The sequence below is a fragment of the Kogia breviceps genome, chromosome 1 (genome assembly GCF_026419965.1).
Source record: "Kogia breviceps isolate mKogBre1 chromosome 1, mKogBre1 haplotype 1, whole genome shotgun sequence".
Taxonomy (NCBI): Eukaryota; Metazoa; Chordata; class Mammalia; order Artiodactyla; family Physeteridae; genus Kogia; species Kogia breviceps.
In genome coordinates this window covers 186452979-186475362 of record NC_081310.1, presented here as the reverse complement: position 1 = coordinate 186475362, position 22384 = coordinate 186452979, and the positions used below count along the sequence as shown (strand labels likewise).

General features: G+C 38.7%; 1 protein-coding gene across 40 annotated transcripts in view; it reads right to left on the bottom strand.

Moving 5' to 3' along the window:
* The window catches only part of EIF4G3 (eukaryotic translation initiation factor 4 gamma 3), a 378557-nt gene that overhangs the window by 108722 nt on the left and 247451 nt on the right, over positions 1–22384 (bottom strand). The window lies entirely within an intron of this gene.

The following is a 22384-nucleotide window of genomic DNA, read 5'->3' as shown; positions in this document are numbered from 1 at the left end:
TTTATAAACAGACAGGAAGAAACTTTTTGAGGTGATAAATATGTTCATTATCTTGAGGGTTGTAATGCTTTCATGAATATATAGAGATGTCAAAACTAATCAAATACTTTAAATATGTATATGTTAATTTTATGTCAATTACACTTCAATAAAGGTGTTAAAGTGGTCTGGGTGGTTTCTAAAGTAAATAAAACATATGCATATCCATATATCTGTTATGAACCTATAAAAAATGACTGTTTTTAAAGATTTAAAAAGTACATATATCGTATTCTTCCACTTATGGAAAGAAATCGAAATCTATACATCCAAGCAATAGGATTCCAAGGGCTTTTCTTCTTCCTCCTAACTTTTGCTGTTTTTTATCTTTTAATTTTCTTCTTTTCAAAAATGCCAAAAATATCATTTGAAACAAACAAATATAAAGGTAATATCCCTCTCTACCAACTAGCCAATTCTAGCTGCCTGAGCTGAACAGAGCAGTCTTTGGGGTACAGTCTACCACACCTTTACGGCTCATACAAATAATCACAATCAAATATGTAGGTTTATTTTTAATTAAAAAACGGGGTCATGCCATACAAGTTACTTTGCCAAGTGCTTTCCCCCGCCTTTATTACAGAAGTCCCTTTAGGCTACGGGGCAGGCCTGCCCCGCGAGCCGCTGCACAGGGTCCCTCAGCGTGTGCGTGCATGCCTCTGGGCGAGCCTCACACGCCTTGCTGCTTTTCTTGCCACAGCGACCACTTTTAAACCCTTCCCTGCTGCTTCTTTTACTTCCTCCCTGCCACCCCTACAAAAGCCCGCGCACACATACGCATTTATCGTAACCGATACCGCCAGATTTCACTCCAAAAAGGTAAAAGTAATTCACATTCCTAGCACAAATACTTGAGTGTTGGCTTTCTTCCATTCTCACAGGTATTGATATTACATCTGCCAAACTAATAGCTAAAAATGGTATTTCGACATTCACTAGTAAGGGTCAGCATCTTTCCCTACTTTTACTATTTGCTCTTTCTTTTCTGTAAATTTCTTATTTTATCCTTTACTCAGTATTCCATTAGATTGTTTTAACCTGCATATACTCTATAAACAGATTAACCTCTTACATACCGTTTTCTATTAATTTCCTTTTGGAAATTAATAGAACAACAAGACAACAAGACAACAATTCAAAATTTTATTTATTACAATTTTATAATGAATTTTCTCTAATGAATATGTGTTATGTTTATAAACAACACCAACAAAAAAGCCATGAAAAAAACGACACATGTAGGGCTTCCCTGCTGGCGCAGTGGTTGAGAGTCCGCCTGCCGATGCAGGGGACACGGGTTCGTGCCCAGGTCCGGGAAGATCCCACAGGCCGCGGAGCGGCTAGGCCCATGAGCCCTGGCCGCTGAGCCTGCGAATCCGGAGCCTGTGCTCTGTGGTGGGAGAGGCCACAGCAGTGAGAGGCCCGTGTACCGCAAAAAAAAAAAAAAAAAAAAAAACAAACAAAAAAAGTACGACACATGTATTTTAATTAATTTGAAATTAAGGCAAGGAAAAGTCTTCTTTTTTGATACTGTCTCAAATACATATCAATGTGCCACTTTCAAACCCCAAAATTTTTAAATGGATTCATTTGCATGGACTAGCCTCACAATCTTTAAGATGTCTCTCTCTAGTTTCTGAGGCATTAAAGCTAGAAATTTAGCTTCTACATTCTGGTCAAAAGCAGGACCATTTCCTGCCCCAACAGTGCTAAAAATTTTACCACTAACCCACTTAATATACCTTTGCTATTCTATACAAAGACTTAGATACAAATTGAGAATGCATCGTTAGAATTTGAGCCCTTTGAAGATAAGAACTGTATCTTACTTGTCTCCTTTGTATATCCTACATCTAATACAGTATATGCTCACTAAAAATCTGTTAATAAACAAATGCCCTACAATCAAAATTAAACCGAAGATTAATGTTTCTCTACAACAACAATAAACACTGTTTCAGTCTTTTCATATTCGGTAGGTACTACTATATTATTTCCATTTCAGAGACCAGGAAACCGAATTAGGAGGAGGTTAACTAAATGGCCCCAATCCCAGAGAGAGCAAAGGTTGGAGCCAGAATTAAAACATAGATGTAACTTCAAAGCCTTTGTCTTCCCAACACAATACTCTGCCTCTCAACTCTACCTTGCTCCTGTACTTTCTCATCTTAATTCCAGCTTCATTTTCATTTTGGTTGTATTTTGTTTTTGTAGCAGGAGAGGATGTGGAGGTAAACAAGGAACGGTAGAGTGAGGAATGCTGTCTGCCTGTTACCCCTAAGCATAGTATGTCAAGTCATCAGGAAAATAAAATGACAAAGTGACTCTAAGTAGAAGGTTTGTTCCAAGCTCGGCAGAGGACACTTCATTATGCAATGCTGTCAGCAGTGAGAACAAAGATGACTCCAATGAGACCACTACCCCATTTTCTAGGCCTCTGTATTACATTTTACTGCTCTTTCTACAGTACCCCAGGCATTTTTACACTTTAGTAAATGCTTCTGCACCACTTCTACCATGATCAAAATAAACTGCAATTAAATTTAAGGTAAATCTAGTACAGATAAAGGAATGTCAATCACTACAGCACAGATATATAATTTGAGGACAGACTACAACACAAGTAGTTATCTTTCTGTCTACTAAATGCTTTTCATCTCTAAATACAACACTATGGCTCATTCCCTTGTATACATAAACCCTGATTTAAAAACCCCTCCCATCTGATCATCAGTGAGTCCACACTGCCAGTGCTTTGCAAAGTGTAGAGGAGTCTACTGAAACTTTAATCTGGGGGAAGCCACTAATAAGGAAACACACCTTGACAGATGTGATCACTTATCCCTCATCTTCACCTTACCCAATCTTATATTAACACAACTATCTCTCTTTAAGATCCTCAAGTTCCCAATGGAAAGTCATCTCTGAGTCCCAGAGGTCAGAAGACGACCTGTCAGAGAGTAAATACAAATTGACATTGTCTGAACACATCAAATAAAGCTATTAATCAATTTAGTTCTGAATTTCTACCCCAAACAGTTAAGTATGAATACATCAAAACATTTCAACACATTATAAAGACCCATCTTCAGGCCATACGTCCATATTTCTTGGCTTTCTATGACAGTTCCCAATTTGTATATTTTTCCTTGTGTCCCAAAATATGGATGAGAATATACTGTCAAAAAGTATTTTAAGTTACAACTCATCTAAAAATAAATTCGAATTTTAGAGGCCATCTAGAGTCTACTATGGAAATCTAAAAATGTCAGCATCTATTTATCCCAAGCAGAGTTGCTCAAATATTTGTTGAGTCGAACAGTACTATGTCTTAAATCCAAATAAGTGGAATTTTTAAGTACTCTCCCATCTGAAAAACTGACCTGATACAAACGGTATTAGGAATTTACACAAAAAATAAATTCCTGAGGTATACTTCCATTCTTCTGATTGGTATTATTTAACAATGATTAGTGTAGCCCCCATGTGCAACATGTATAAGAAAGCCATGCTTTTAGGGGGTTATAACATGATTTAATAATGTGATTGTACAATTTATGAAATATCTTTATATATACAGTATCACATTTCAAAGAGAGTATCTCCCTATACAATCAAATAGATTTAAATGTTTCAAATAACACTCTAATCATGTTTGAATTCTGTGTTTAAATAACTAATAATAGCTAATTTAAATTATGATCGCTCTGGGACTCATAAGTAATTGTTGAGTAAATGACAACTACTAATGAGGGTGCTATGTTCTAAAAGCCCTAATAGTTTTAGGATGTTATCAAGTACTTCACTGAATACTAAATGCTATCACGTAAAAAATGACCTCTTTTTCATTTTTTAAATGGTGCACTAGGTACTAAGGTACAGCCTAGATTACACTCATGGATTCTGGAATCAGTAGAAACTTGCAGAAAGAGTTATTAACTAATGGGCTGGGGATGACATCTTCTGTGCTTTTGTGGTCCCTTATTAACCATTTAAGGTGAGTACATTTAACCCTAACCCCTGTCATCATCTGTTTACTCAATTGTTAATTTATATGAAAATATGAACATTATATTCATCTCCAATATAAAATGAGTATCTATATCACAAGGATTATTTTAAATGATTTTAAATTATGAGAGGAAATATAGTATAGAGAAAAAACTAGTGGTTACCAATGAGGAGAGAGAAGGGAGTAGGGGCAAAATAGGGTTAAGGGATTAAGAGGCACAAACTACTATGTATAGAATAAAAAAGCTACAAGGATATATTGTAAAGCACAGGGAATATAGTGAATATTTTATAATTACTTTAAATGGAGTATATTCTATAAAAATATATTGATTTACTATGTTGTATACCTGAAACTAATATAATATTGTAAATCAACTCTACTTCAATGAAACCTATAAATAAATTTTTAAAACGAGAGACAATATAGAAAAGTGGTTATGAGCTCTAGATGTGGAGCCAAGTTTGAATGCTGGCTCTACCATTTACAAACTATATAACCTTTAGCAAGTATTATTTCCTCTGTATCTTGGTCTCCTCTTCTGTAAAACAAAATAGTGTTGTTATGAGGATTAAAGAAGTTAATACATTTCTCCAAAGAAGATATACAGATTGCCAACATACACATGAAAGAATGCTCAACATCATTAATCATTAGAGAAATGCAAATCAAAACTATAATGAGATATCACCTCACACCGGTCAGATTGGCCATCATCAAAAACTCTAGAAACAATAAATGCTGGAGAGGGTGTGGAGAAAAGGGAACCCTCTTGCACTGTTGGTGGGAATGTAAATTGATACAGCCACTATGGAGAACAGTATGGAGGTTCCTTACAAAACTACAAATAGAACTACCATATGACCCAGCAATCCCACTATTGGGCATATACCCCGAGAAAACCATAATTCAAAAAGAGTCATGTACCAAAATGTTCATTGCAGCTCTATTTACGATAGCCAGGACATGGAAGCAACCTAAGTGTCCATCAACAGATGAATGGATAAAGAAGATGTGGCACATATATACAAAGGAATATTACTCAGCCATAAAAAGAAATGAAATGGAGTTATTTGTAATGAGGTGGATAGACCTGGAGTCTGTCATACAGAGTGAAGTAAGTCAGAAGGAGAAAAACAAATACCGTATGCTAACACATATATATGGAATCTAAGAAAAAAAAATGTCACGAAGAGATTAGTGGTAGGACGGGAATAAAACACAGACTTACTAGAGCATGGACTTGAGGATATGGGGAGGGGGAAGGGTAAGCTGTGACGAAGTGAGAGAGTGGCAGGGACATATACACACTACCAAATGTAAATTAGATACCTAGTGGGAAGCTGCCCCATAGCACAGGGAATTCACCTCTGTGCTTTGTGACCGCCTAGAGGGGTGGGATAGGGAGGGTGGGAGAGAGGGTGACTCAAGAGGGAAGAGATATGGGAACGTATGTATATGTATAACTGATTCACTTTGTTGTAAAGGAAAAACTAACACACTATTGTAAAATAGTTACACTCCAATAAAGATGTTTAAAATAAAAAAAAATTTTTTGAAAAAGTGCCTGGCAAATAGTAAGCACTTAACCAGCAACAGCTATTATTAAAAACAACAAATTTTTCCAACTAGGAATGGTATGGCTCACTTATTTATTGGTTTTGATGTGTTTTTTTTAAATTATAGTTGATTTATAATGTGTTAACTTCCTCTGTACAGCAAAGTGATTTAGTTATACACATATATACATTCATTTTTAAATATTATTTTCCATTATGGTTACCACAGTATACTGAATACAGTTCTCTGTGCCATACAGTAGGACCTGTTGTTTATCCATTCCACGTAAAATAGCTTACATCTGCTAACCCCAACCTCCCACTACATTCCCTCCCTCAACCCCCTCCCCCTTGGCAACGACAAGTCTGTCTTCTATGTCCCTGAGTCTCTTTCTGTTTCATAGATAGGTTCATTTCTGTCATATTTTAGATTGCACATATTAGTGATATCATATGGCATTTGTCCTTCTCTGACTTATTTCATTTAGTATGATAATCTCTAGTTGCATCCATGTTGCTGCAAATGGCATTATTTTGTTCTTTTTTATGGCTGAATAGTATTCCATTACACACACACACACACACACACACACACACACACACACACACACACACTCCACATCTTTATCCATTCATCTGTCGATGGACATTTAGTTTGTTTGCATTTCTTGGCTATTGTGAGTAGTGCTGCTATGAACATAGGGGTGCATGTATCTTTTTGGATTAGAGTTTTTTCTGGATATATGCCCAGAACTGGGATTGCTGGAGCATATGGTAATTCTATTTTTAGCTGTCTGAGGAACCTCCATACTGTTTTCCATAGTGGCTGTATGTATGGCTTATTTTAAATACACTTGATTTGTTAGTCAGATACTCTATAACACACACACACGCCAAGAATAAACTGACACCAACAAAAACTTATTCATTTGCTTAAATGAGTAAACAAGCATTTAATAAAAGCTCTAGGAGGGTAATAAAACAAATCAAAGCTTTACTAATCTTGAAGAAGGTGTAAGAGAGCTGGAGATAAAGTGTATACATATCAATATTAGTAAAGCCCTACAAGTATTCTAAAGTGATATAAACATACTTGGGTGTTAAGAGTCAAGGACTGGATTCCCTGGTGGCGCAGTGGTTGAGAGTCCGCCTGCAGATGCAGGGAACACGGGTTCGTGCCCCGGTCCGGGAAGATCCCACATGCCGCGGAGCGGCTGGGCCCGTGAGCCATGGCCGCTGAGCCTGCGCGTCCGGAGCCTGTGCTCCGCAACAGGAGAGGCCACAACAGTAAGAGGCCCGCGTACCACACAAAAAAAAAAGGGTCAAGGACTTATCAGAGTGGAAAATTTTATGAAGATAGTCATATTGAAAAAATTAAATTTTGAGCAAGTTCTTTAATATGGTCTAAGTTGAGAAGACAACGTCAAGGCAACAATGTGGGAATTAGTACCTGGCAAATGGATGTGGAGGACTGGCTACAAAAAATAAAATAGTACCGCTAAGAAGAGATAACAACTAACAGAGGGCCCTGAAGGTTAACCTGAGAGCCTGGATCTCACACCTCTGCAACAATTACTCTGTCTCTATAACACTTAGACAGATTTATCCAGAAACAGTATTTTCTCTGGAAGACTTTTCTGGGGAATGTGTACTGAACATACTTATGTAGAGAAGTCTCAAAGCAGAGAGAATTGCAGAAGCTGAGGTATTAATAAGAGAGTCTGTGAAATGGACTAGAAAGGGAAGGGGATTGAACAGATGGATGGATACATAAATGGGATGGATAGCTGGAAGGATAAGAAAGGCCTGAAAGGGTCCTGGGTAGCCTGCCTTGGAGAGAGCAACACAACTGTGACAAAAATATACAAGAACTAAGTTACATACAAAGGAAATTCAGAATCATCATTAACTTATACAATAAAACACAGATCCCTTACATTTCAACCACAAATAATGACCCTGCTGTCCCAGACCAGTTGGATGCTCCATATTTGTGACATTAAACAATGCACCGAGAATAGTTAACTACAGAGGGGCATTCACTACCCAGCTGAGAAGTCCCTCTCAAACTCAGGTTAAGATGTAACTACTAGCAAAATAGTAAGATAGAATAAAAATAATACATAGTTCAAGCATAAAACACATCAAAAGACAATGTGGCTTCAGGTTGTACTCCAACATTCCTTTACATCTGGTATTGTCAATTATGCTGTTTTTGTTGGAACCTACTTCCTAAATGTCTAAGCTATAACTTCCCTAACATAATTAATTTCTTTTTTTTTTTTTTTTTGCAGTACACGGGCCTCTCACTGCTGTGGCCTCTCCCGTTGCAGAGCACAGGCTCCGGAAGCGCAGGCTCAGTGGCCATGGCTCACGGCCCAGCTGCTCGACGGCATGTGGGATCCTCCCGGACCGGGGCATGAACTCGTGTCCCTTGTACCGGCAGGCGGACTCTCAACCACTGCGCCACCAGGGAAGCCCGATTAATTTCTATCTTCAGGGTTTTTAGCATAAAGTTCTTAGGCTGATGCCCCTGACAGATCCTTATATAGATGCTGGTAGCACAACCACTCACAGTCCTATTCTTTTTTTTTTTAATAAAAGCTTTATTGAGATGTAATTCACATAACTATAAAATTCACCTTTTTAAAGTAGACAATTCAGTGGTTTTATCTGTAATGGAAAAACTCCAGTCTTTCCATCTTTCTATGAAGGGAAAAACCCAGTTCTTGCCTACAATGTGTTTCCTTTTCTACTAATCCAGAACACTTCACTTCTGACACTTCTGGTCACCAAATATGTAGGGGTTTCCCCCCACAACAAGCAATTCTCTGTGACGCCAGCTGTGCTTCCACAATTTAATTCAATCTAACACTATCTACCTGGAGATAGTGTCAGATATCACACATTAGGGCTCAGTTCCAAAAGACTGCCCCCCACCCCCACTTCAGATGCCAGCTGCAAGTCTAGGTTATCACCTGTGCTTCTGACCGACCTGCTATAGACTGAAAGTTCTAACAATCCCCTCCTCAGGTTTGCCAGAACAGCTCACAGAACTCAGGGACACATTTCATTATGTCTACCCGTTTATTAAAGGATATGATAAAGGATACAGATTAACAGCAGGTACAGATATACACAGGCAGGGGAGAGGTCTGGAGAGTCCCAAGCGCAGGAGCTCCCCATTGTCATGGGGCTGGGGTGCATCACCCTCCTAGTGTGGATGTGTCACCAGCCTGGAAGCTCTATGAACTCCCTACTATGGAGGCTTCATCGAGTAGGCATGATCCAATATTAACTCCATTTGCAGCCCCTCTCCTCCCTCTGGAGGATGGAAGGAGGGCTAAAAATTCCAAGACTCTAATCATGACTGATTCTTTCTGGTTACCAGCCCCCATCCAGGAGTCATCCAAGAGCCCACCTAGAGTCACCTCAATAGAACAAAAGATGCTCACAGTGCTTTCATCACTGAGGAACTTACAGGGCTTTTAGGAGCCCTATGCCATGGACAGAGGTCAAAAAACAGTATTAGAACAAGAGATGCTCCTAGTGTTCTTATCATTCAGTAAATTACAAGAGTATTAGGAGCTCTGTGCCAGGAACCAGAGGCAGAGACCAATATATATTGTCTATTACAGGGACACCTCAGAGATATTGCAGGTTTGGTTCCAGACCATTGCAATAAAGTGAATATGGCAATAGAGTCACACGAATTTTTTGGTCTCCCAGTACATATAAAAGTTATGTTTACACTACACTGTAGTCTAACAGGTGTGCAATAGAGTTATGTCTAAAAAAATTTATATACCTTAATATAAAAATACTTCACTGCTAAAAAATGCTAACCATCTGCTAAGCCTTCAGCAAGTCATAATCATTTTGCTGGTGGAGGGTCTCGCCTCGATGTTGATGCTGCTGACTGACCAGGGTCGTGGCTGCTGAAGGCTGGGGTGCCCGTGGCAATGTCTTAAAATAAAATAACATTGAAGTCTGCCACATCAACTGAATCTTCTTTTCACAAATGACCTCCCTGTAGCAAGCAAGGCTGTTTGATAGCATTTTACACACAGCAGAATGTCTTTCAAAACTGAAGTCAGTCCTCTCAAAACCGGCCACTGCTTTATCATCTAAATTTACGTAATATTCTAAATCCTCTGTTGTCATTTCAGTAGTCTTCACCAGGATTAGAGTCCATCTCAAGAAACCCTTTCTTTGCTCATCCGTAAGAAGCAACTCCTCATCTGTCACAGAGTTTATTATGAGATTGCTACAATTCAATCACATCTTCAGGCTCCACTTCTAATTCTACTTCTCTTACTGTTTCTACTACCTCTACAATGACTCCTCCACTGAAATCTTGAACCCTGCGGGGGTCGGAATGAACTTCTTCCAAACTCTTGTTACTGTTGACATGTTGACCTCTTCTCATGAATCACGAATGTTCTTCATGACATCCAGAATGGTGAATCCTTTCCAGAAGGTTTTCAATTTACTTTGCCCAGATCCATCAGAGGAATCACTATCTATGGCAGCTAAATAGTCTTACAAAATGTATTCATTAAATAATAAGACCTGAAAGTTGAAATTACTCCTTGATTCATGGGCTGCAGAATGGATGTTGTGTGAGCAGGCAGGAAAACATCATTAATCTTGTACGTACATCTCCTTCAGAGCCCTTGGGTGACCAGGTGCATTGTCAACGAGCAGTAATATTTTGAAAGGCATCATTTTTTTCGGAGCAGTAGGTCTCAACAGTGGGCTTAAAATATTCAGTAAACCATGCTGTCAACAGATGTGTTGTCATCCAGGCTTTGTTTTTCCACGTATAGAACACAGGCAGACTAGATTTAGCAGAATTCTTAAGGGCCCTAGGATTTTCAGAATGATAAATGAGCACGGACTTCAGCTAAAAGTCACCAGATGCATTAGCCCCTAACAAGAGAGTCAGCCAGTCTTTTGAAGCTTTGAAGCCAGACATTGACTTCTCCTCTCTAGCTATGCAAGTCTCCTCTCTAGCTATGAAAGTCCTAGATGGCATCTTCTTAAATGGAAGGCTGTTTCATCTACACTGAAAATCTGTAGTTTAATGTAGCCACCTTCATTCCTTGCCTTAGCTAGATATTATGGGTAACTTGCTGCAGCTTCTATATCAGCACTTGTGGCTTCACCTTGTATTTGTATGTTATGGAGACATATAGATACAAGCCTCTTTCCTAAAACCTCATGAACCAACCACCTCTGCTAGCGTTAAACTTTCCTCCTGCAAATTCTTCACTTCTCTCAGCCTTCGGAACCAAAGAGAGTTAGGACCTTGCTCTGGGTTAGGTTTTGGCTTAAAGGAATGTTGTTGCCGGTTTGATCTTCTAACCAGACCACTAAAATTTTCTCCATATCAGCAATAAGGCTGTTTTGTTTTCTTATCATTCGTGTGTCCACTGATATAGCAGTTTTAATTTCGTTCAAGAAGTAACTTTTCCTTTGCATTCACAACTTGGCTAACTGTCTGGCACAAGAGGCCTATCTTTCTGCCCATCTCAGCTTTCCACATGCTTTCCTCACTAAAGCTTAATCATTTCTAGTTTTTGATTTAAAGTGAGAGACATGGGACTCTTCCTTTCACTTGAACACTTGGAGGCCATCGCAGGGTTATTAATTGGCCTAATTTCAATACTGTTGTGTCTCAGGGAATAGGGAGGCCCGAGGAGAGTGAAAAAGATGGGGAACAGCTTGTCAGTGGAGCAGTCAGAATACACACAGCATTTATGGATTAAGTTCACTATCTTACAGAAACATCCAAGCTCACTATCACTGTAGCAGATATAATCATGAAAAAGTTAAAGACATTGTGAGAATTACTAAAATGTGACACAGAGACACGAAGTGAGCAAATGCTGTTAGAAAAATGGCACCAACAGACTTGCTTGCCACAGGGTTGCCACAAACCTTCAATTTGTAAAAAATAGTATCTGCAAAGTGCAATAAAGTGCATTATAAAGAGATATGCCTGTATCTCACAATTGCATATTTATAAAATTATGCACCCTTCACCACTATCTAGCTTTAGAAGATTTTCATCACCCCCACAACAAAACCCCATATCCATTAGCACTCCTTCCCCGCTCTTCTCTCTCCTCAACCCTTGGCACCTACTAAGCTACATTCTGTCCCTAGGGATTTGCCTATCCTGGACATTTCATATAAATGGAATCATATAATACCTGGTCTTTTGTGACTTTTTCCTGTAGCATAATGTTTTCAAGGTTCATCCATGTTGTAGCATGTATCAGTACTTCACTCCTTTTCTTGACTGAATATTTCATATTTTACAGAGATACACAATACATTGTTTATCAATTCATCAGTTGATGAAAATTTGGGTTATTTCCACTTTTCAGCTGTCCTATTTATTGTTTCCCCATTCCTTTTAGTTTTCTCTTTCCCTTTCTTCCTAATCTTCTACTCCTGACCAAAACAGAAAGTTAATAATGTTATTACTATCCTCTATTTTATATGCTTGTTAAGGCTTTCAGTGGTATAGACTCTCCTTAAAATTCATGTTCCAAGCAAACCATCTCTCTTCCAAATGACAGCAGAGGTCACTTTGAGATGTGCCATTGTGAAGATTAACTGACATAATGGTACAAATCCTTTAATCAAAGTTATACATGCATATAGGGACTATTCTAAGGGATTTTCTACCATCTCATGCCTAGAATTTCATTAAAAACTTTTCAGATGCTATCATATTCTTGAGCTGCTCTCCTATGGAACAAAAATTCCTAAGGGCAGAGATCACGACACCCATTTGCTCTCTGTTATATTAGTACAGTTCAAAGGGAACATTTGGGCCTTTAATACTAGCTGAAAATAGTAGTATTAATAATACTTAACATTTATAGAGTGCTTAATATGTGCTAGACACTATGATAAGTGCTTTTTACATATAGCACATTTTATTGTCACTACATATTTATGAGGTAAATACTATTATAATTACCTTCATTTTCTGGATGAGAAAACCAGTTCAGAGATTAAGAAACACAAGATCACAGATATGGACAAAGGGAAAGGCTCAGACTCAGGAGTATCTGACTCTGTTGCTTTCATCTTGACCATTATACTTTACTGCTGGTGTTCAGACTAACCAAACACATGAAAAGTTACATTCAGATCTTACGCACAGGGCTTCCCTGGTGGCGCAGTGGTTGAGAATCCGCCTGCCAATGCAGGAGACACGGGTTCGTGCCCGGGTCCGGGAAGATCGCGTGTCAGGAGCCTGTGCTCCGCAACGGGAGAGGCCACAACAGTGAGAGGCCCGCGTACCACAAAAAAAAACACAAAAAAACAAAAACAGATCTTATGCACATATACTAAGAAGATTGCTGCTATAACTAAAAATAACAAAAAGATATTATAGTCAAAAATGAGAAGCTTAGAATTTATCTTGAGGGTGAATGCCCCCAGTGCCACCCATCACTCTGAAGGGTTTAAGGAGAGATGTGAACAAGGAGTGATAAGTCCAGATCTCTATTTTAAAAAGATGAGTACTTTGTGGAGAATGAACTTGAAGGGGGCCAAAGCTGGAGCCAGAGAAATGAGAGGTATCCAAGCAGAAGTGCAGGTCTAAGGCAGTAGGAAATGGAGAGGAGGGGACAAATTCAACAACCATATCAGGTAAAATGAGAGAACCTTGTTAAATGACCGTATATGAAAAAGGAGTGACTCAAGGAGGAAGTACATCAACAGTGACTTCAGGATTTTAGCTTAATTAAAGCCAGTGCCACTTAGATAAAAGAACAGGTTTGGGGGACTAGGTGATTAGTCTGGTATCAGATATATTGAATCTGAGATGTCTCTGGGATTTCCAAGTGGAGATATCTGGCAGGCAACTGGAAATACAAGATTGAAGCTCAGAAGAGAAGGTGGGATGGAGATAAAAAATGTAATTCATTAACACCACTGGGGCCATCTACCATTAGATGAAATTACCCATGAAAAATGTGCTGAATAATATCAGAATCAGAACATAACCCAAATATGAGGGAAAGTTTTGGGGTGGTGAAACTGTTGTATATTTTTACTGTGGTGGTGATTACATGACTTTACATGTCTGTCAAAATTCACAGAAATGAATGCTACAAAGAGTGAATTTTATTGCATATAAATTACACTCAATAAATCTAACTAAAAAAGAAGGAGAGTAATCAATAGTCAATTATCAGTACCAATAATGCCATTAGAAGTGGTAAAAAGACCAATACGAAAGCATGTTGCAAGCATAAATCAGACCATATTAGTTAATAGTGAACACAGTAGAAGCAGAAATGGTAGACTATCCTTGAGAAGACTGGGTAAGAGGAAGAACGAGTTTAAATGGTAACTAAATGGACGTGCAGGATTGAGGGAGAGTTTATGGCCTGAAAGAGACTTCAGCATATTTACAATGAGAAAGAAGTCTGTGGGAAAGTGGTGAATATATATATATGAGACTGCAAAGGGACAGCTAGTAAACTCTGATGAAAGTTTGGATAGAGATAGGTTTGTAGCTCCGGCAGAAGGTTGAAAAAGGCATACTCAGTGCACTCAGTTTTCTAAACAGAGACAGAAAAAAAGCCATCTGCTGAGAGTGGGGAGGGTTGGGCTGATTACAGGATTTTACAACAGGGAGATCATAAAAGGAATGGTTGGTGGCGGAGAGCATGTGCTTGCAGAGGCACTTTCATTCACAGTGAGTGGTGTAATCTTGTCCAGTAGTGCTCTGCCTACTGGATTTAAGAGAGAAGATGGGATATTAGCACTGCTTTTTTCTAAAGGAAAAGGAGATAGGAATTATCAGATAATCCTCCTCTTCCATCTTTGCTCAAATCTCATCTTCTATAGAGGTCTACAACTCTAACCATGTTATTTACATACTAGAACCCGCTGCCCCACCAGCATTCCTTTCCCTGCTTGATTATTTTTATAGTACTTAAAACTTTCTAATATAAACTAGGGCAGGGATCACTGGATTCTTCACTGATGAATCTGAAGTGCCCAGAACAATGTAGAACATAGTAGACCCTCATTAACTATTTGTGGCTGAAACAAGTGGGCATTCACAGGTCCTTTTAAACATGCATAAATGTATACTCCCTAAATCCCGAAAATATTTAAAGAACTGTATAACAATGTAAAAAGCATGTTAGAAAGAATAACAGAAATGTGATGGAAAGGAAGGCTTGGGTTGTAACTCTCCCGGTGACCCTGAAAACCCAATTTACCTCCACGGCTTATTTTTGGTAATAGCAAAGTAAGAATAATCATATCCCAGAAACAACTGCTTAAATCATAAGATTAATGCTTGAGATGCCTGAGAAAAGGTCTTGTTAACATTTTAAAAAAGATGATTTTATTATGATTGCAACTAAATTACCAAGTACTATTAATATAGCAATAGAAAATGGAGAAAAAACATACATTGAAGGAAATGCATTTTGGACATTTTTCTGCATTGGTAGTGAAAATTATCTCGTCAAAGATATTGGAAACACTTCTCAAGACTACTGTATGCAAGGTGAAGATGGATATTGGAAAAACAGAAAGCTTTTAGCAAGACTAGGCTTGCCTGAAAGAGAATAGCATTCCCCTGAACTGTCTGTATTACCCTGTCTGGAAGCAAGTTAAGTACAATGGTTTCTTTCCGAGGTAGATTAATTACTAAGTCTGGGAAAAGTGGGCTAAATTCTGAACAAAGTACCTATGTCTATTCATGGAAATATGTATAACTAAGTTAATTAATATCCAATGAATGAAACTTCAAGGTTCATGTTGCGAAGAAATGAACTTCTGTAAATAGTGGGCAAGTGTAGCCTGTCTGAGGAGGCAAGGAGGACCTGTGCACACTGCTTGCCAGACAGGCTTGGCACCTGAGTCTGTGGATAAGCTCCACCACCAGGTAGGTGTCTGGACTCCTTCCACAGCATATGAATATAGACAGAATTTGAACCAGCACCAGCATTCTACAGAGAATGCTTAAGATTTCACCGTGGAAGGCAACAAGAAAATAGGAATAACATAGCAGAAATGTTCTTTTTAGGCAGCTTTGTTGCCAATATTTTTATAAACATGGTGGGAAAATCCAGTCATTTTAATTTATTTATCCCTAAGGATCACTCAGACTCAAGCCTCTAGAAAAGGGAGCTAAGAGTCCTTGTTTTAAAAATTGCTCTGCTGGTGTGGATAAATGACATGGAACCAGGAATGTGTAAGAAGTTCTGTTCACAAGATTCCAGAACACAGTCCTCCAGAGGAATATGAGAAGTTAAATTAGATGGGTGCACATATGGTAAGGATTGGGCTTGTGGGACACTCAAACCACTGGTGACCTATTTTCGGCCCCAGTAACCAAATCTTCCAGGGATATTTCAAATACTTCTTAGAAGGTTTAAGTCAAACAAAGGCAAGAATAAATTTCAAATTCCCTATTATTGATGTGGACCTTCAGGTTATGGTTTTAAACATGAGTCTTTTTCAGGTTAGTTTACACAAACTGAAAGACTTTTATTTCTTTTATTTTCTGCTTACTTACGTTTTATCTCTTTTAAGGTATTTTTAATATTCACAAGTGAGAAAAAAATCAAGGATTATTATTAAAACAATTTTCCTGAATTAAAGTATGTTTCTTTTATACTGAAGTAAATCAAAAGTGAGAACATGGAGATTGGTTCCAGATGGCAGAGTAGAAGGATGTGCGCTCACACCCTCTTGCGAGAGCACCAGAATCACAGCTAACAGCTGAACAATCATCAACAGGAAGACACTGGAACTCACCAAAAAAGATACCCCACATACAAAGACAAAGGAGAAGCTGCAATGAGATGGTACAAGGAGCAAACTCACAATAAAATCGCATACCCACTCGGTGGATGATTCACAAACTGGAGAACAATTATACCACATAAGTCCAGCCACTGGAGTGAAGGTTCTGAGCCCCATGTTAGGCTTCCCAACCTGGGGGAACGACAAGGGGAGGAGGAATTCCCAGAGAATCAAACTTTGAAAGCTAGCGGGGTTTGACTGCGGAGTTTGACAGGACTGGGCGAAACAGAGACTCCACTCTTGGAGGGCACACACAAAGTAATGTGTGTATCAGGACCCAGGGGGAAGAAGCAGTGACCCCATAGGAGACTGAACCGGACCTACCTGCTACTGTTGGAGGGTCTCCTGCAGAGGTGGGGGAGGGGGGGAGGCTGTGGCTCATAACGGGGACAGGGACACTGGCAGCAGAAGCTCTGGGAAGTACTCTTTGGCATGAGCCTCCCAGAGTCTGCCATTAGCCCCACCAAAGAGCCTGTAGCCTCAGGCCAAACAACCAACAGGGAGGGAACTGAGCCCCACCCATCAGCAGACAAATGGATTAAAGTTTTACTGAGCTCTGCCCACCAGAGAAACACCCAGCTTTACCCACAACCAGTCCCTCCCATCAGGAAACTTGCACAAGCCTCTTAGATAGTCCCATCCACCAGAGGTCAGATAGCAGAGGCAAGGAGAACTATAGTCCTGCAGCCTGTGGAACAAAAACCACCTTCACAGAAAGAAAGATAAAATGAAAAGGCAGAGGACTATGTACCAGATGAAGGAACAAGATAAAACCCTAGAAAAACAACTAAATGAAGTGGAGACAGGCAACCTTCCAAAAAAAGAATTCAGAATAATGATAGTGAAGATGATCCAGGACCTCGGAAAAAGAATGGAGGCAAAGGTCGAGAAGATGCAAGAAATGTTTAACAAAGACCTAGAAGAATTAAAGGACAAACACCTAGAAGAATTAAAGAACAAACAGAGATGAACAATACAATAACGGAAATGAAAAATACACTAGAAGGAATCAGTAGGACAATAACTGAGGCAAAAGAACAGCTAAGTGACCTGAAAAACAGAATGGTGGAATTCACTGCCATGGAACAGAATAAAGAAAAAAGAATGAAAAGAAATGAAGACAGGCTAAGAGACCTCTGGGACAACATTAAATGCAACAAAATTCACATTATAGGGGTCCCAAAAGGAGAAGAGAGACAGAAAGGACCCAAGAAAATATTTTAAGAGATTATAGTCAAAGACTTCTCTAACATGGGAAAGGAAATAGCCACCCAAGTCCACGAAGCACAGAGAGTCCCAGGCAGGATAAACCCAAGGAGAAACATGCCAAGACACATAGCAACCAAACTGACAAAAAATAAAGACAAAGAAAAATTGTTAAAACCACCAGAGAAAAATGCCAAACAACATACAAGGGAACTCCCATAAGGTTAATAGCTGATTTCTCAGCAGAAACTCTCAAGCCAGAAGGGAGTGGCACAATATATTTAGAGTGATGAAAGGGAAGCACCGACAACCAAGATTACTCTACCCGGCAAGGATCTCATTCAGATCCGATGGAGTAATCAAAAGTTTTAAAGGCAAGCAAAAGCTAAGAGAAGGTAGCACCACCAAACCAGCTCGACAAAAATGCTAAAGGAACTTCTCTAAGTGGGAAACACAAGAGAAGAAGAGGACCTACAAAAACAAACCCAAAACAATTAAGAAAATGGTAATAGGAACATACATATTGATAATTACCTTAAATGTGAATGGATTAAATGCTCCAACCAAAAGACGCAGGCTCACTGAATGGATACAAAAACAAGACCCATACATATGCTGTCTACAAGAGACCCACTTCAGACCTAGGGACACATACAGACTGAAAGTGAGGGGATGGAAAAAGATATTCCATGCAAATGGAAATCAAAAGAAAGCTGGAGTAGCAATACTCATATCAGATAAAATAGACTTTAAAATAAAGAATGCTACAAGAGCCAAGGAAGGACACTACATAATGATCAAGGGATTAATCCAAGAAGAAGATATATAACAATTATAAATATATATTCACCCAACAAAGGAGCAGCTCAATACATAAGGCAAATGCTAACAGCTACAAAAGAGGAAATCGACAGTAACACAATAGTAGTGGGGAACTTTAACACCTCACTTACACCAATGGACAGATCATCCAGACAGAAAATAAATAAGGAAACACAAGCTTAAAATGACACAATAGACCAGATAGATTTAATTGATATTTATAGGACATTCCATCCAAAAACAGCAGATTACACTTTCGTCTCAAGTTCGCACAGAACATCCTCCAGGATAGATCACATCTTGGGTCATAAATCAAGCCTCAGTAAATTTAAGAAAATTGAAATCATATCAAGCATTCTTTTCTGACCACAACGCTAGGAGATGAGAAGTCAATTACAGGGAAAAAAAAGAAAATACACAAATACATGGAGGCTAAAAAATACGTTACTAAATAACCAAGAGATCACTGAAGAAATCAAAGAGGAAATCAGAAAATACCTAAAGAGAAATTACAATGAAAACACAACGATCCAAAACTTATGGGATTCAGCAAAAGTAGTTCTAAAAGGGAAGTTTATAGCAATACAAGCCTCCCTCAAGAAACAAGAAAAATCTCAAATAAACAATCTAAGCTTACACCTAAAGGAACTAGAGAAAGAAGAACAAATAAAACCCAGTCAGTAGAAGGTAAGAAATCATAAAGATCAGAGCAGAAATAAATGAAATAGAAACAAAGAAAACAATAGCAAAGATCAATAAAACTAAAGCTGGTTCTTTGAGAAGATAAACGAAATTGATAAACCATTAGCCAGACTCATCAAGAAAAAGAGGGAGAGGACTCAAATCAATAAAATTAGAAATGAAAAAGAGAAGTTACAACAGACACGGCAGAAATACAAAGCATCCTAAGAGACTACTACAAGCAACTCTATGCCCATAAAATGGAAAACCTGGAAGAAATGGACAAATTCTTATAAAGGTATAACCTTCCAAGACTGAACCAGGAAGAAACAGAAAATATGAAGAGACCAATCACAAGTATTGAAATTGAAACTGTGATTAAAAATCCTCCTACAAACAAAAGTCAGGACCAGAGGGCTTCACAGGCAAATTCTATCAATCATTTAGAGAAGAGCTAACACCCATCCATCTCAAACTCTTCCAAAAAACTGCAGGGGGAGGAACACTCTCAAACTCATTCTACAAGGCCACCATCATCCTGATACTAAAACCAGACAAAGATACTACAAAAAAAGAAAATTACAGACCAATATCACTGATGAATAGAGATGCAAAAATCCTCAACAAAATACTAGCAAACAGAATCCAACAACATATTAAAAGGATCATACACCATGATCGAGTGGGATTTATCCCAGGGATGCAAGGATTCTTCAATATATGCAAATCAATGTGATACACCATATTAACAAATGGAAGAATAACAACCATATGATCATCTCAATAGATGCAGAAAAAGCTTTTGACAAAATTCAACATGCATTTATGATAAAAACTCTCCAGAAACCTACCTCAACCTAATAAAGGCCATATATGACAGACCCACAGCAAACATCATTCTCAATGGTGAAAAACTGAAAGCATTTCCTCTAAGATCAGGAACGAGACAAGGATGTCCACTCTCACCACCATTATTCAACATAGTCTTGGAAGTCCTAGCCAAGGCAATCAGAGAAGAAAAAGAAATAAAAGGAATACAAATTGGAAAAGAAGTAAAACCGTCACTGTTTGCAGATGACATGATGCTATACAGACAGAATCCTAAAGATGCCACCATTAAACTACTAGAGCTCATCAATGAATTTGATAAAGTTGCAGGAGGCACAGAAATCTCTTGCATTCCTATACACAAACAACGAAAGATCAGAAAGAGGAATTAAGGAAAAAATCCCATTCACTGCTGGAACAAAAAGCATAAAATACCTAGGAATAAACCTACCTAAGGAGGCAGAAGACCTGTATGCAGAAAACTATAAGACACTGATGAAAGAAATTAAAGATGATACCAACAGATGGAAAGATATACCATGTTCTTGGATTGGTAGAATCAACATTGTGAAAATGACTACAGTACCCAAAGCAATCTACAGATTCAATGCAATCCCTATCAAACTACCAATGGCATTTTTCACAGCACTAGGACAAAAAATTTTACAATTTGTATGGAAACACAAAAGACCCCGAATAGCCAAAGCAATCCTGAGAAAGAAAAACGGAGCTGGAGGAATCAGGCTCCCTGACTTCAGACTATACCACAAAACTACAGTAATCAAGACAATATGGTACTGACACAAAAACAGAAATATAGATCAATGGAACAGAACAGAAACCCCAGAGATAAACCTGGGCACCTATGGTCAACTAATCTATGACAAAGGAGGCAAGGATATACAATGGAGAAAGACAGTCTCTTCAATAAGTAGTGCTGGGAAAACTGGACAGCTACATGCAAAAGAATGAAATTAGAACACTCCCTAACACCATACACAAAAATAAACTCAAAATGGATTAAAGACCTTAATGTAAGACCAGACACTATAAAACTCCTACAGGAAAAAATAGGAAGAACACTCTGATAGAAATCACAGCAAGATCTTTTTTGACCCACCTCCTAGAGTAATGGAAATAAAAACAAAACTAAGCAAATGGGACCTCATGAAACTTAAAAGCTTTTGCACAGCAAAAGGAAACTATAAACAAGACGGAAAGACAACACTCAGAATGGGAGAAAATATCTGCAAACGAAGCAACTGACAAAGGATTAACCTCCAAGCTATATAAACAGCTCATGCAGCTCAATATTAAAAAAACAAACAACCCAATCCAAAAATGGGCAAAAAACCTAAATAGACATGTCTCCAAAGAAGACATACAGATGGCCAAGAGGCACATGAAAAGCTGCTCAACATCACTAATCATTAGAGAAATGCAAATCAAAACTACAATGAGGTAATACCTCACACCAGTTAGAATGGGCACCATCAGAAAATCTACAAACAAATGCTGGAGAGGGTGTGCAGAAAAGGGAACCAACCCTCTTACACTGCAGGTGGGAATGTAAATTGATATAGCCACTATGGAGAACAGTATGGAGGTTCCTTAAAAAACTAAAAATAGAATCACCATATGACCCAGCAATCCCACTACTAGACATATATCCTGAGAAAACCATGATTCAAAAAGACACATACAGGGCTTCCCTGGTGATGCAGTGGTTGAGAATCTGCCTGCCAATGCGGGGGACACGGGTTCGAGACCTGGTCTGGGGAGATCCCACATGCCGTGGAGCAACTAGGCCCGTGAGCCACAATTACTGAGCCTGCGCGTCTGGAGCCTGTGCTCCGCAACAAGAGAGGCCGTGATAGTGAGAGGCCCGTGAACTCCGATGAAGAGTGGCCCCCACTTGCTGCAACTAGAGAAAGCCCTCGCACAGAAACAAAGACCCAACACAGCATAAATAAATAAAAATAAACTAAAAAAAAAAGACATATGCAACCCAGTGTTCATTGCAGCACTATTTACAACAGCCAGGTCATGGAAGCAAGCTAAATGCCCATCGAAAGATGAATGGATAAAGAAGATGTGGCACATATGTACTATGGAATATTACTCAGCCATAAAAAGGAATGAAATTGGGTCATTTGTACAGATGTGGGTGGACCTAGAGACTATCATACAGAGTGAAGTAAGTCAGAAAGAGAAAAATACTGTATATTAACATGTAAATGTGGAATCTAGAAAAATGGTACAGATGAACCAGTCTGCAAGGCAGAAATACACACACAGATGTAGAGAACAAACGTATGGACACCAAGGGGGAAAGCAGGGAGGGCGGTGGTGGTGGGATGAAATGGGAGATTGGGATTGA